The 15,360-nt window shown below is 36.4% G+C and overlaps 1 protein-coding gene and 1 pseudogene across 6 annotated transcripts in view; one reads left to right on the forward strand and one right to left on the reverse strand.

Moving 5' to 3' along the window:
* The window catches only part of LOC129765356 (hemicentin-2-like), a 958,618-nt gene that overhangs the window by 547,292 nt on the left and 395,966 nt on the right, over window positions 1-15,360 (forward strand). The window lies entirely within an intron of this gene.
* LOC129772266 (U4 spliceosomal RNA) lies at window positions 7,837-7,986 on the reverse strand (annotated as a pseudogene).

The raw sequence follows: 15,360 nt of genomic DNA on the forward strand, positions 1-15,360 counted from the left end.
AATGTGAAATGTTTATGCCATGTTTAAAGGAAAGGCGTCAGTTGTATAGAATAAATAAATAAATGAGAAAAAGCAATTCGATTTCGATTTTTCAAAGATCGGTTCTCTGGTACCGATTTGATCAGTAAATCGATTCCTACGCCATTTAATACTCGATTCATCAAGATCGATCTTTTTCTAGCCGTACATTTTTGTTCAGTATTGAAACCAGAAATGCTAGCTACTCTTTGACAAAACTGTGACGAATGATAATTGCAAGAATCATCAAGTCTCTTGCTCACAACAGACAGCTTTTTGGCTTTTTATGCGTACATGGTCCACTCTGACTGAAGCACTTTTTAGGACTTGGTTCACTTTGATTGAACAATTTCGAAACATTTTACAATCAATTAACATTTGTGAGCCAAAGTGAGTCGAGTCATGTTACGAAAATTGGGGTGTAGGAGTGGTTTGAGGTTGAAGCTGCAATAATATATGGTTACGTTCAGCATAACAATCGCTGCCATCTACTACAGGTATGAATATGATTGCACGACTTACTTGTTAAAGCATATACATCCCATTTTCAATCATATTAGGGAGAATTCCTCAATAGACTGGCTAAATTCGAATTCACTGTCATCGTTGACATGACAGTTAAAACCATACTCTGAAATAGTACATTTTGCGGCGACCGCTCGTACTGAAGACCAGCTTTTTTTAATGATCCGTTCAGTCAGAGATTTTTGAAAAAAAAATAAAAACATCAAAATAATCATTTCAAAAGGTGGTAGTTTCATGAAAAAGTATAGTTAGTTTGAATTTGGCTATTGAAAATTGTTCAAATTCAATGTAAAATTTAAAAAAATATAAAATTGACACTTGGTTCACTCTGGCTCTACATGACATAGAGCTATATCGTCATGGTTAATAGCACATAGTCCGCTTTGACTGCATACTATGAGGGATTTTCGTTGATCAATCATGACAAGTTCGATCCGTTATTCCTGCTGTATGCATGGTTTTCCAAATCCGAGAAATGTGGAGTCTAGCTTACGAAATGCTTAATCTAATGAAATCTTTCGTTTTCCCAGTATTCAAAAAAGGCTGCAGGAAAAATGTCAAGAATTACAGAGGAATCGCCAGCCGTTGTTCGGTGTCTAAGTTTTTTGAAATCATAGATTTGGAATTCATCTCCCATGCTCGCACTAGTTACATCTCACATCAACAACATGGTTTTGTTCCCAAGCGATCAACCTCGACAAATCTGGTACCGTACACCTCATTCATCGCTCGCTCTCTACAGTCACGTCAACATTTAGAATGTGATTTCTTTAAACTTATGTAATTGAGACTGTAAAATTAAACTATTTATAAAAAAAAACTTTCCTTTCGTTTTGACAGAGGAATTTTTCATCAAATAATTTTCTTCAGACTTGCATTGTGGAACACGAATATTTCCGAGTTCAGAATATATTCAAAATATAATATTTAATATAAAAAAATTAAATATCAACTAAGCACTAATAAACAAAAATGACGCTATTTATACTACATTGAGAAAACGAAGTTTCTCGAAGAAGAATAAATGAATATTTCACCAATTTTTAATCATCAATCATTGGAAAAACATGGAAATCATTCAACAAAATCCCGATCACGCACAGGTAACAAAGCGAAAAGGAAAATATTCCACGAATGGCAAACAACCCGTCTCATCTTTGGCGAATTAACAAACAAACAAACGCAGATGACACGGTGGCGACCTCCACCGCTGGAGCGAGCAGTCAACACAACGCGCAAATTACCTTCGAGTGACCAAAAACCTCACCGAGCATCAGACCGCGCGACTTGCATTCCTGATTCACACACACACTTAGCTCGAGGAGAGAAGTTGTTCATTATTCGTACGAGTTCGGTCAATTCGAGGTGCTGGTCGGTTCTGTCTTGTGCTGTTTTGAATGCTCGGTGAATAGTAATGACTGAGCCAGTCGAGATGGACTGAGGGAAAGATAGGAATTTACGATACACCCATGAACTGAGATGAGTTACACGCTCTAGAGTGACTAATTGTGATCGCTTCATTTGGAAAACAGTGAATGAGAGGCAGAAAGAGATCTACCAACCGGTTGCGATACTGCAACCATATCGTTTATGGGAATGCACATGGGAAGACGGCAGAGCTGATCTATGCGGAAGCGGTAGGCAGTGCATCGGCTTGTTAGACCAAATTGACACTATTAGATATGCTTAATTTATTTCAGCACAGTTAGAACAATGAAGCGACTTTGAAGTAGCAACAATTCCTAGTGATGGTAATCATATTTCATATTAAGTGTGAAGAGTTGAAAAAAAAAGCTATTCCGGATTTACTTTCACCAGATATGGTCGAGTCTCGAAATGAATATGGGGAAATCCACAGGGTGTGTAAACTGTCATCAAACAAGCACAAAAACTGATCTTATCCAAAAACAGATACAAATCTTTTCAGGGACCATTATCTCTCGAAGCAAATTGGCCGACCTTATCAGGTTGTACCATGCAATGCGAACAAGGATTCCGTCAAACAACACGCTGGGTCAATGTGTCGTACTGTAACGCTTGACCTCTATTCCGCACGCAGCGCTCAATCGTGTGTCTTTGCGCGATCGTTTGTGCTACCGCAAGTTATTTTTCCACTGGACATATCCCTTTTCCACACCCACAATCCGGCAGCCACTTAAAACAAATGATGCGTCAAGTGGCGGTCGGGCCGTGATCAAATTCGTGCGCGTCCGAGCCGCCGTTTCCACCTATTTTGTTATCCGTTTTGTCGTACAGCTTCAAGAATACTTCTTGACAGTCATCGTCGCACACAACAAGTGCGGCGGCGGCGGTCTGTTGATGATGGCTACCCATTGCCATTTCGCTTCGTCCGCCCCAACAGACGGAAACGACGGTGCCGTTTATCACCGTCCAAAGTATCACCTTTTTATTTCGATTATGAATGTTTATTAGCTTTTGTATTGTGGAGAGCGATTTGCGTTGCTTGTTGGACGTTGCTCGCGCCGTTGTTTTGATTCGCTTGTTTCTTATTACGAGCGGCGCATTTTAAATGGTCCAAGAAATGATTGCTTACAACTTTTTGATTGTGTAGGCACGAGGTTCGTCATTTGTGCCACCACAAGTCTTCGTGTGGTTTGCGGTCATTTAAAAGGATTCGCAGTTATTCAGATGCTTATCCGAAACACGGACATAATTATTCTGCCTGTATTCTGCGAATTCTGCGTAGAATTGTTGTTTAATTGTTTGACAATCATATAAGGTAAAAGATGTTGGTTTGTCCAGTCGAATATACGGTCATGGTTTGTCCACTTTTTTGAATGCTCTAATTCAGCGCACCTATGTCAAATCAAGTATTCAACCGTTTCAAAACATATCAATAAAATTGTCTTTTTCATGATTTACCGTAGTTTAATAGAATATTTTTATCTGGGGGTATCCGTAGCCACATTGGTTGCGCGTTCGCTTAGTAAGCGATCGATCGTGAGTTCAAAACTCAGGGCCCTCATTGACCATCTCTGTGTTGTTACAGAATAACTACGTCCACGCAACAATCACCAGCAATGGAGATCGATCCACGGTCGAAATAAGATCGATTCATCCATACAACTGCTCTGCTCTGCAAGACTCATCGGGCTGCTGTTCTGTAAATAACTCAACAATGATCAATCAACTGTCTCCGCTGTCCGATCTAACTGGACAATGGAAGAACAGAAGGAATATTCTTAAGCCTAAATGGCTACTGTGTAAATGTACCATATGCAATGGTATAGAAGGAATTCTCTTACGCCGAAAAACTGTGTATTGTGTTAATTATAGATATGATAACCATGTGACATGTACACGATTAAAATTCGGCTCTGTTTCAGCTAATATGCTAAAGAGTTTGAAACAATCAAGTGGGATAAAAAATAGGATATTTTTACGGATTCACATGTTTTATACGTTTATAAAGTTCACCTTCTATTGGTGTCAAAGGGCCCCTCATTTGAGCTAACTTTTAATCAATCACCAGATGATTATTTGGCACGTATTCAGACCTCTTCTGGGTTTTAACACTTAAAAATACTGTAAACATCATGTTTGCATACCATTTGTATCAGATTTACATAGCAAAACCATGTAATTAATGCATTTCGATAACATCAATTCTGATCATGAGTTGTCCGATTCACTAATGTTGTTTTGTCCACATGATTACAGTTTGTTTATTGTGTCCTTCGCGCATTGCAGAAATAAAGTTTCGCTGTGTTGAGGTAAACATTTTTAAAATGTCCAAGAAAAGGCAATATGAAGAAAGTCTAAATTATGAATGCATTGATATGATGACAGTGAATTCAAGCAATGAGGAATAAAACTTCTACTTGAAAATTCGATTTTTTTCATTCAAAAATGGTGATTTCTAAAACCGGACAAACCATGATCATTTTTTGGACAAACCATGATCAGAAGTGGACAAACCATGGTCATAATTTCTCTTTGAGGAAAATCGTTAAAAAACATAAAAATTTGAATAATTTATTGGTAGTACACCTATACTTCGCTTTACGGCCTAGATAGGTTCCACGAAACTTGGCCGCAAAGCGAAAAGCCGTATAAGGAATGAATTATTATAATAAAAATTCATACAAATTCAATCGGATCGGTTCCAAATTTGTTAAATATATAAAAAGGTTTACCATTCAAATTGCTTTTAAAACAAATATTTTCGTTTAAATCAAAAATAACTACATAACAAGTACATACTCATGTACAAATGTAATTATCCGCTGTAATAACAGACTCAAAAAACCAACAATAATCTGTAAACAAAAATTAAACAACTTCATGTTACATAAAATATGTGTATATATACTAAAGTGCCAATGAAAATGACCATCTCGAATTTTCAAACGGGACTTTCTTGAAAATGTTGATTCCTACGAAAAACTACCTTATGCAAAATTTTTCCCGAAAAATAATGAAATTTTGATATGTACTTACATACCAAAAATGTCTCTAATCGTTATCTGAGAGCGTTTTTTCGGGTAAAATGCTCTCAGATAAGTCTAAACCACACACTGAATAAAGCTGAGTTTGATGAGTTCGCATGTAGATATATCGACATCGAGAAAAAATGTTTTTGCCCCTATAGCGAAACGTTTTAGGCCGTAAATCGAAAACGTGCCTTAATTGAAAAGGGGCGTTATAGCGAAATGCCGAATAAAGAGCGGCCGTATAGCGAGGTATGGGTGTATTGGCAACTAGAGACATATTCCTTAGCGAAGGGCTAATGAGCGAGCATCAATGGGACACACTATTTTCTACCTAATTTTTTGACGTAGGATTACGTCTTTCGGGAACATATTGGGGTACAAATTTGAAATCGAAAATCGAGCACATCGTTAAGATTATCCAATTTCAAACGTCAAAATTTAGTCATTTCATGATGGACTGATGAAATTTTTGCGACAATCGATTTCGGCACTCGATAACAATTTTTTATATTGAAGAAAATTATATATGTCATGAAAATAACTATGGAACAATTAAAAAATATCAACCCCTATCCTAACGGAAATACCCACTCCTAATTCGTCAAAATTGACGACACATGCAGCGGTTCCCCAACAGAGACATCAAAACCAAGCTGTCTGAGGGAATCGGCATTGCAAATACATGAAAGTAGGGGGAGCTTTTGCTCCCACCGAAATCTGTTCCCTAACAGAGACATCAAAACCAAGCTGTTTATACAGCGAGAAAAAAATGGTAAAGTGAAAAAATATCAGAAAATGTGATTTCTCATATGCTTTACATATAGTATTATGTGTTGTTGGTCCAAATAAAATTCGCATTGGGTTGAATAAACACTCATAAAGTAAAAATTATAAAAGAAAATTACCTTTTACATTTCAAATATGGTTTTTATATATTAAAGTAACATGTTTTCACTGATGATTTCTCAACATGATGAATCGATACTTGTGTTCGGTATTGGTAATTATATTATATTACATTGGTAAGTTTTTTTTTTCTTTATTTCATCCATACATAACACAGGAGGCATCTCGTCTAGGGTCACAGAGGATGGTTTTCATCATATCTCATTCCACTTCGACATCTTTTATCGGATACGCACCATCCAACGACTGTTTAGCATCATTCTGTCATCATCACTCGGTAAACACTGGTGAAGTGAACAAACAATACCCAACAACCAAACAAAACGGCCCTTTTCAGGGCCACAAAATCATTATCAAACTATGTAATTCTTCAAAAATATCCAAAATCAACAGATAGCCTAACGGAATCCTACGTCAACAATGCGGTCATGTCTTGGACACAACCCTCCTGTGATTTTTGACGTGGGACTATGTCTAACCGGAGTATATGGGGGGTAAAATGAAAACCTAAACACAGAACATGAAGGAAAAATGAAAGATTCCGAATGCTAATAACTCGAACATTTCTTACTGGATCGGAAAGATGTTTGCATCAATTGATAGGGAATATTTCTACGCTTCTATCGCAAATAATAAAATGTTATTTTTCATTAGATAAACAATTGAATAACTGTAAAATGTTAAGCGTTATCTAAACGCCATAACTGCCTCATTTTGATTGGCCCGATCTACGGTTTCTCTAACGCAGCCATCAAACCCATGCAGCCTTGGGGAAATCGGCATTGCAAATACATGAAAGTCAGGGGAATTTTTGTTCCGACTGAAATGTGTTTCCCCAATACAGACTTCAGAACCAAGGTGTCTGAGGAAAATGGCATTGCAAATTCATGCATTTTTGTTCCAACTGAAATGTGCTTCCCTAACACAGACTTTAAATCCAAGGAGCGTGGGGAAATTGGCATTCCAAATACATGTAAGTCGGGGGTATTTTTGTTCCGACTGAAATGTGTTTCCCTAACAAAGACTTCAAATCTATGTAGCGTGGGGGAATCGGCATTGCCTTTGTGCAAACTAGAATATGTTTCCTTAACACGGTCTCCTAAACTTAGGAACCTGAGAAAATCGTGCAGACACTAGAGACGAATGAACTTTCAAGTTTAAATCCTTTATAGTATAAAAAGTAGAAGTAGAAGTTTTTGATTCATGCAAGCAGGGGGTACTACAGCACCCGCTTTTTTTTGCACTCCGCAAAGTGTTTTCCTAGCACGGTTTACAAAAGCAGGTACGAACACAACGCTTTGGCTCGGTTATTCATTATTGCATTGAAGGATATGCCTTCATATCTTCTGCTCACTGAATTTCTACGCATACCATTTGATGATTAGGCAAAATGTTGTTAACCATTTGCTGCGATAACGCCTATTGATTAAACAATATGCGCTCGACATACATGTCAAAATCGGAATAAAGTGCCTGAAGTTCATCAAATCAAGCAAATTCGCGGTTCGATAAGTACGTACACTTGAGAGATGCAAACTTCAGAAGGAAACGTGAAATAGAATAATCGTTTGATAATTCTTCCGTTCACATATTTTGTCCTAGGCATCATACCAACCGTAAAAGGGCTGTCATTAAATTTACTTGTAACGAAGAACATTATTTATCCCAATGCATGAATTTACCTTACACGGCATTATACAATCTTTCTACTCACAAAGCAAATACATTGAATTCGGGAATTGTTTCATTCCATCAAAAATTTAATCAATACAAAACAAATGATAAGAACAAAACAAAGCTAAGGTAGTCCCACGTTAACCTTGCGGTTATATCATAGATATAACCCACCCTTTTTTTTATCAAAAAACAATGTTTCGCATGGAATCAAGTACCAAAATCGACGAAAAAAAAGATTTCTGATGTGAATGTGAAAATCATATAAGAGTCTTTAAAAATAAAAACTGTAACCGCAATGTTGATGTAGGATTGCCGTTGGCATAGTAATGAATCGTATTTCTTCAATTAGCAATAATCCCACCTCGGATGTTCCTCATTAGGTACGATATCGCCGCTGCACAGAGCTATCTTTCGTGTGTATTGATTAAATTATTGATTAAACTAGTGAATGAATGAAACAATTTACGAACTCAATTGCAAACAAATCCCAATTCAAATCAATTCATGCAGTATGGCAGTAGTTATCGCAGCAAATAGCTATCAACATTTTGCCTAATCATCGAACGGTATGCGTAGAAGTTCAGTGAGCTGGCGACATGAAGAGATATCTTCTAATGCAGTCTTGAATAACCGAGCCAAAGCGTTGCATTTGTACCCGCTTTTGTAGACCGTGATGGCAAAACGAAATCCGTAGTATAAAAATTCTTGGGGGTATAAAAGTATTGCCGACTTGAATGCATCTGCAATGCTGATTTTCCCAACTTCTTGGTTTCAGAATATGTATTGGGAAAACACATTCCGGTATACAAAAATGCAAGCGAGTACAAAAGTACCCGCTGCTTGCATCTAGTTTGCTATGCCGATTTTTACAGGATCCATGGTTTTGAAGTCTGTATTAGGGAAACATTCCGATTTTCAGAAACGCAAACGAGTACAAAAGCACCCACTACTTACCTCTATTTTGCAATGCCGATTTCCCCTGGCTTCTGGACTTCAAGTCTGTGTTAGGGAAACATCCATCCATTCCAGCGATCGTACCTCAATCGTTGCGCAATCGTAACTGAGTGGATTTCCGAGCGGCACTCGCTTATATACCGATTGATGTGATTGCAATAGCCTGTTTTGAAGGCAATTTTAGGGCTATTGAAACAAGTTTTTGGATCAAAAAGTAACAAGTATACAACGCGTAAACATTTTATCTTTCGAATGAAGTGTTTATCATACCATTTCGTTCAGTTGTTTAGGAGCTATTAACGCTCAAAATCTCGTTCTCCGGCGTAACGCTTTCGTTTTCGAAACTTTCAACTTACATCCCAGCATAGAAATGAAATACGTAGTCCTACGTCAAAAGATATGTTTTCTATACTAATAAAAAACTCACTCATATTACCATAATAGGTACTATTGCGATGATAGGTACTTTTACCCTATTTGCAAGTGGTTGAAAAATGTTGAACGAGAATTGTGTCTGAAAATAATCTGATATTAGAATGACAAGTTTTGGTAGAAGTACTAGGAATTTTTTAGTGAAAGGTAATTTAAATGGGTCGATTAGAAGAACAATCAACCGAACATGATTGTTAAAAAATATGTCGAAAAATGGCTTTTTGTTTTTTCACAAAAAAAATCAAGATGATAGTAGATCTCGACGTTTTATGCTATTTGAAGATTTTTGACAACAAGGTATTTTTTTCGAAAACCCCGGTTCCGTGTATTTCATGGGAGATTTTCGAGGGTCAAAAAGTCAAAACTTTGAGCGCTTTGAGGCTTTGAAACGAAATTGGATCATCCAAACTTAGAAGAAGTACGTTCGTAAATGACTCTCCAAACCGATCAAAATTACTATGATCAATCAAATCGACCATTTACAGATATTTTTTTCTCATTTTTGCAAACCTAATCAAATCATCTGATTGAGCATTTTTTAATCCCACTTGTAAGTAAGGGTTGAAATGCGCAAAACGCAATCCAAAGGAAACCAAGACCTACCCAAGCGGAACTCATTGCGCCACTACTGTTCATATATTGTTCGGAATGATGAAGCGTTTGACTGCATTTACGTGACCCGCCAGCAAACGGCCCGATTATATTGCCCACGCTGGCGGCGTTGGCTTACCGAAGGACTGTTCCGGCCCCCTGCCTCAAGGGTCTCCACGAGAATATTTACTCCCCATTATTATTATGATTTATGACGAATCTTGTCCTGCCGCGCGCTCGCATACGCTTCGTACGTAGACAAATGTGATATTTGCGTTTGCTTGCGAGCTTTGATGATGTTCATATCAGCGGAGCGTGTGGCCTTGTAATTAGGACTATCGCAGTGCCTCCCCGAGACGAGTGAACTTGCCGCCAGGCGAGGCGGGATCAACTCAGGTGGAAAATGTGAAGCCGAAACAGCCGGCTGGTGAATAATTAATGTATTGATGCTCACCCCCTAATAAGATATTCCTCTGAATGTGTGTTGAAGAAGCAAATTTAATGATTCATGCCGGGGCAAACAGTATCTCTATGAAAATACAGTTTGTGGTTCGGTGTGAGAGTGATATCGAAATCATACATTGTTAACTAATCTCGAGGTTTGCTGCGGAATCGCCTCGGATTGAATCTAGTTTCATTTTCGAACTTCGCACGGCATTAACATTTCATGTAGAGTTACGAGAAGCTCCACTATGGGATTTTAGGTGGACAAAAATCGGAGAAATGGCAGTCACCGATTTGTTTTTCTATACTTCCTACTAGCTGACCCGGCAAACTTCGTCCCGCCTAAAATTTGTTTTTTGTCATCAATACCATCAAACATTCACATTTTCTTACTATGAGCAAGTTCATGGGTCCAATCGCAGAACTGCTCATTGATTGATCTTTTGATCGACCCCGTTGAATTTACCTTTTACTATAAAATTCCTAGTATTTCTAACAAAACTCATCATTATAATATCAGATTATTTTCGTTCAAGATTTTTCAACCACTTGCAAATAACATGTTCCTCCGTTACATGTAATAAATGTTTTATACAGAAAATATGATAGAATAAAGACAGCCTTAAATCGGACCATTCCTTCCTCGAGTTCTGCTCTTATTAACACATTCGGCGTTACATTTTTATTGGTATAGATAGAAGAAGATATAGAAGTGCGTTTCATCACATTAAAATCCATTTCCAGTTTCGAACAAAGATCAATTTCGCTAGCGCAAACATCAAATGGACTAACAGCACATGCCACTATGTAATTGTAGAACATATGGGAATTTAATTCTCCGAATTTTCCCTTTTTCCTTCAGAGTTCTCCGAAAATTTTCAATTGTCATGTTTGGAGGGGTGTCATACCATAATAGAAACATTTCTAAAAACCCAAAAACCCTCACATCCCAAATTGTGCTCGATTGGTTCTCGAGTAATGCAGAAATTTGTGTTTCATTTCTATGGCAGACCACCCCCCCCCCCCCTCCTCAGAAAGGTGGGACGAGTGTTGAACCAACTTAGAAATGTTTCTTGCCCTCTAAAAACTCCACATGCCAAATTTGGTTCAGTTTGCTGGATTAGTTCTTGAATTATGCAGAAATTTGTATGGCAGTCCCACCCCCTCAGAGAGAGGAGAGGAGTGTCTATTCACCATGGAAACATTTCGTGTCCCTTTAAACATTCGCATGACAAATTTGGCTCCATTTGCTTGATTATTTTTCGAATTATGCAGAAATTTGTGTTTCATTTGTATGACAGACCCCCCCCCCCCCTTAGAGAGGGGGGAGGGGTCTCAAACTATCACGAAAACCTTCCCCGGCCTCAAAAACCCCTACATATCAATTTTCATGTTGATCGGTTCAGTAGTTTCCGAGTCCATAAGAATCAGACAGACAGACAGACAGACAGAAATCCATTTATATATATATATATATATATATATATATATATATATATATATATATATATATATATATATATATATATATATATATATATATATATATATATATATATATATATATAGATAGATAGAAAGTAAACACTCTAACTAAGAAAAGTTCAAAATTTCAGTACTGTAGGTACTATACCTGAGATATCGAGAAATGAAGAAAAAATTCATTTTTTTTTCGAAAGAAAGTGAATACAAAAAATGTTTTGATCATAACAGAATAACTTATAAGTATATTATATTCTTAGAAATGATTAGACTTTCCGAAAAAAATTGTATCTAAATGGTTTTATAGGTGAAAATAAAATGATAAAGTATAAGAAAAACAAGAAAATAATGATAAAAATCATAATTTCAACTTTGTTTTTCGACATCTTATTACTCTTAGGAGCTCAAGGGTCTTGTTTTTTTATTCAAGTTTCAAAGGATAAAATTCTCATAAAAAACTACTAAATTTTTTTTTTTGGAAAAGGACATTGGAAAAAAATTTTTTTTGGTCTTGTTTTTTTATTCGAGTTTCAAAGGATGAAATGTAGGAAATTGTTAAACTTTTCATAAAAAAATACTAAAAATTCTTTTTAGAATTTGGAATTTGGAATTTGAAAATTGAAATTATTTTTTCCAAAAACGTATTTTTTTGTTTTGTTTTTTCATTCAAGTTTCAAAGGATGAAATGCATGAAATTGTAAATATTTTCATAAAAAAATACTAAAAATTATTTTTGGGGAAAAAAATATTGAAAAAAAATATTTGTTAATTTTTCCAAAAACGTATTCTTACGTAATTCTAATAAAAATTATATGAGTAGCCCTTACGATTTCCTACAAGTCACCCATACATCGGAAGATGGGCACTTTTACAGGGAAATTTTTTTTCTAACAACTTTTTTATGTTTTCTTTGAAAAAAAAACAACTTCGTCCCGCCCAAAATTTGTTTTTTTGTTATCAATACCTTCTAATATTCATGTTTTCTTACTAAGCGCAAGTTCATGAGTCCAGTTAAGGAGGGGGTGGAGTTTCTAACCACCGTGAAAACATTTATTGCGCCCTAAAACCTTCATATACCTAATCGAAACAAAAAGAATTGAAAATCGTTTGCTTGATTAATTCTCGAACAATGCAGAAATTTGTGTTTCATTTCTATGGCAGTCCCCCACCCCCTGACACTCTCCCTCAGATAGGAAGGAGGAGTATCTAACCACCATAGAATCATTTATTGCACCCTAAAACTTTTACATGCCAAATTACGTTTCGATTAATTCGCGAGTTATGCAGAAATTTGGGTTTCATTTGTATGGCAGCCCCCCTTAGAGAGAGGGGAGGAGTATCTAACCACCATAGAAACATTTATTGCACCCTAATACCTCAATATGCCTAATTTGGTTTCATTTGCTTGATCAATTCTCGAGTAATGCAGAAATTTGTGTTTCATTTGTATGGCAGCCCCCCTTAGAGAGAGGGTGGAGTGTCTAACCACCATAGAAATATTTATCGCGCCCTAAAACCTCAACATGCCAAATTTCGTTTCATTTACTTGTTTAGTTGTCGAGTAATGCAGGAATTTGTGTTTCATTCGTATGGACTCCCCCCCCCCCCCAGAGAGGAGGGTGGAATGTCTAACCAAGGTGAAAACATTTATTGCGCCCTAAAACCTCCATATACCTAATTTGGTTTCGTTTTCTTGATTAATTCTCGAGTAATGCAGAAATTTGTGTTTCATTTGTATGGCCCCTTAGAGAGGGGGAGGGGTCTCAAACTATCACCTTCCCCGGCCCCAAAAACCTCTACATACCAATTTTCATGTCGATCGGTTCAGTAGTTTCCGAGTCCATAAGAATCAGACAGACAGACAGACAGAAATCCATTTATATATATATATATATATATATATATATATATATATATATATATATATATATATATATATATATACATATATATATATATATATATATATATATATATATATATATATATATATATATATATATATATATATATATATATATATATATATATATATATATACATATATATATATATATATATATATATATATATATATATATATATATATATATATATATATATATAAATTATGCCGTGACTTAACTCGCGGTTTAAAAAAAAACTTTTATTTAATTTCTAATTACCCTTTTTATTCGTTTATAACACTTTACATTCGGTTCATAAACCTTTATGCCCGTATTCAACTCGGCTACGCTCAAGACTATTCTATAATCGTATTACAAGGCTTAAATAGACTACATCTGCTGATCTCATTATTTCCGTCGGTGGTTCGAACCTGATCGAACCTTTGTTCGCGTCGTTCGATTGATTTCCGCGGCGTCGGCAAATGTTGGTTTACACGCGCGGTGTAACTTTGACGCCTCTGTCTGTTGCTATGGGTCTCGGCTGGGCTTTTGCTGACGTCTTGACTTCTGGGACGCCTTGGTCGGTCGGTTGTGGTGTAACGCCTCCCCCCTTAGATTCTCGTCCGTCCTCGGACGATCTTTCGAAAAGGACGAGACTCGGTAATGGTCCAAATTCTCCTTTTCCAATGGTTTGTTTAAGTTCCGTGGTGGTTCCAACATGGCTTCGAATTTCCAGAGTTGCTCTTTCCTTCGCTTTGAATCTTCTGTCGATGATATAAATGGTAAAAGAACAGATAATGATTAGCATGAGGAGGACTCCTCCTCCGATGGTTGTTGTCCTTTTTGAACGATGCAGGTCTAACTTTATGTCCTGCAGACTGTTAAGGTTTTCCAATTTGAGGTGGTTGATTTCATTATTCTCCTCTGTATAGTTTAATTGTATCAACTTATTTCCGTATATTGGGAGAAGGTATTCTTCACTATTTCCAAAAGTTACTTGGTTATTGAAGGTGATGTTCATCACTTTGATTGTACAGTTGTTTGTTTCGATGATTGTCGGGGTGTTGATCAGTCTGGAATTGTTGCATGAATCAGAGATCAATACATTTTTGTTTGTGTCAACAAGTATGACTCCTTTCTTAATTTCTTCGACACGGATGGGTTGTCTGACGGGTTTTATGATACATTTTGGTGTTTGGTGATTCAGAAGGTTATAGATGCAATCATCTTCGAGAAGGGTTGTAGCTTCGCAAATGTCGCAAAGTTCGCTTTGTCTGTAAATGATGTCTCCATGCTTTGCCACCAGTTTTACGTCTGTGCTGATTCGTGTACTGTTTATGTTGAGCGTCTGAATGTTGATCAGGTCGAACTCGTTGTCCCCGAGGATGGGTATTTTCACCAGTATTATAATTTCACCTTGGCTTACAATAACGCTTCCTGAGCTGTACTGGAATATTTGATCTAAATAGTCTAGCTTTAGCTTTTGAGCATTGAGTCTGTTGAAAATGTACTTCTTCTCTTCAAATGAAAATAAATTTCTGTTTAAAATGTTGAGTTTAGCAAACTCGATTTGTTCTTCAATATTTCCGAGAATCTGAATTATAGAGTCAAGGTTTACAATCATGTTGATATATTCCAAATCTGCTCTGGTTACCAAAGAATTGTTCCTCTGTTCCACAATCTGTTTATTGATCTTTTTGAGTACGTCTGTTATGTTATTAATTTTGTTTTGTATTTTTTCGTTAATGATTATTTGTCTTGATATAGATTTCGATAGTAAATTTTCCTGTTTCTCTAAAGTTCCCAAACTATGGTTTATAATTTCTAAATCGTCATTATCAGGGTTTCCTGCTATTAATTTTATTGCTGTTCCTAATGCGTTTACTAATGCTCTTTTACTTCTGTGGGAATACAAGCTCATCAATTTACCTTTTGAGTTTTGTATTTTGAAATCTAAAGTACTTCTTAAGTGGTCTATAACTTTAATATTT

The sequence above is a fragment of the Toxorhynchites rutilus genome, chromosome 2 (genome assembly GCF_029784135.1).
Source record: "Toxorhynchites rutilus septentrionalis strain SRP chromosome 2, ASM2978413v1, whole genome shotgun sequence".
Classification (NCBI taxonomy): Eukaryota; Metazoa; Arthropoda; class Insecta; order Diptera; family Culicidae; genus Toxorhynchites; species Toxorhynchites rutilus.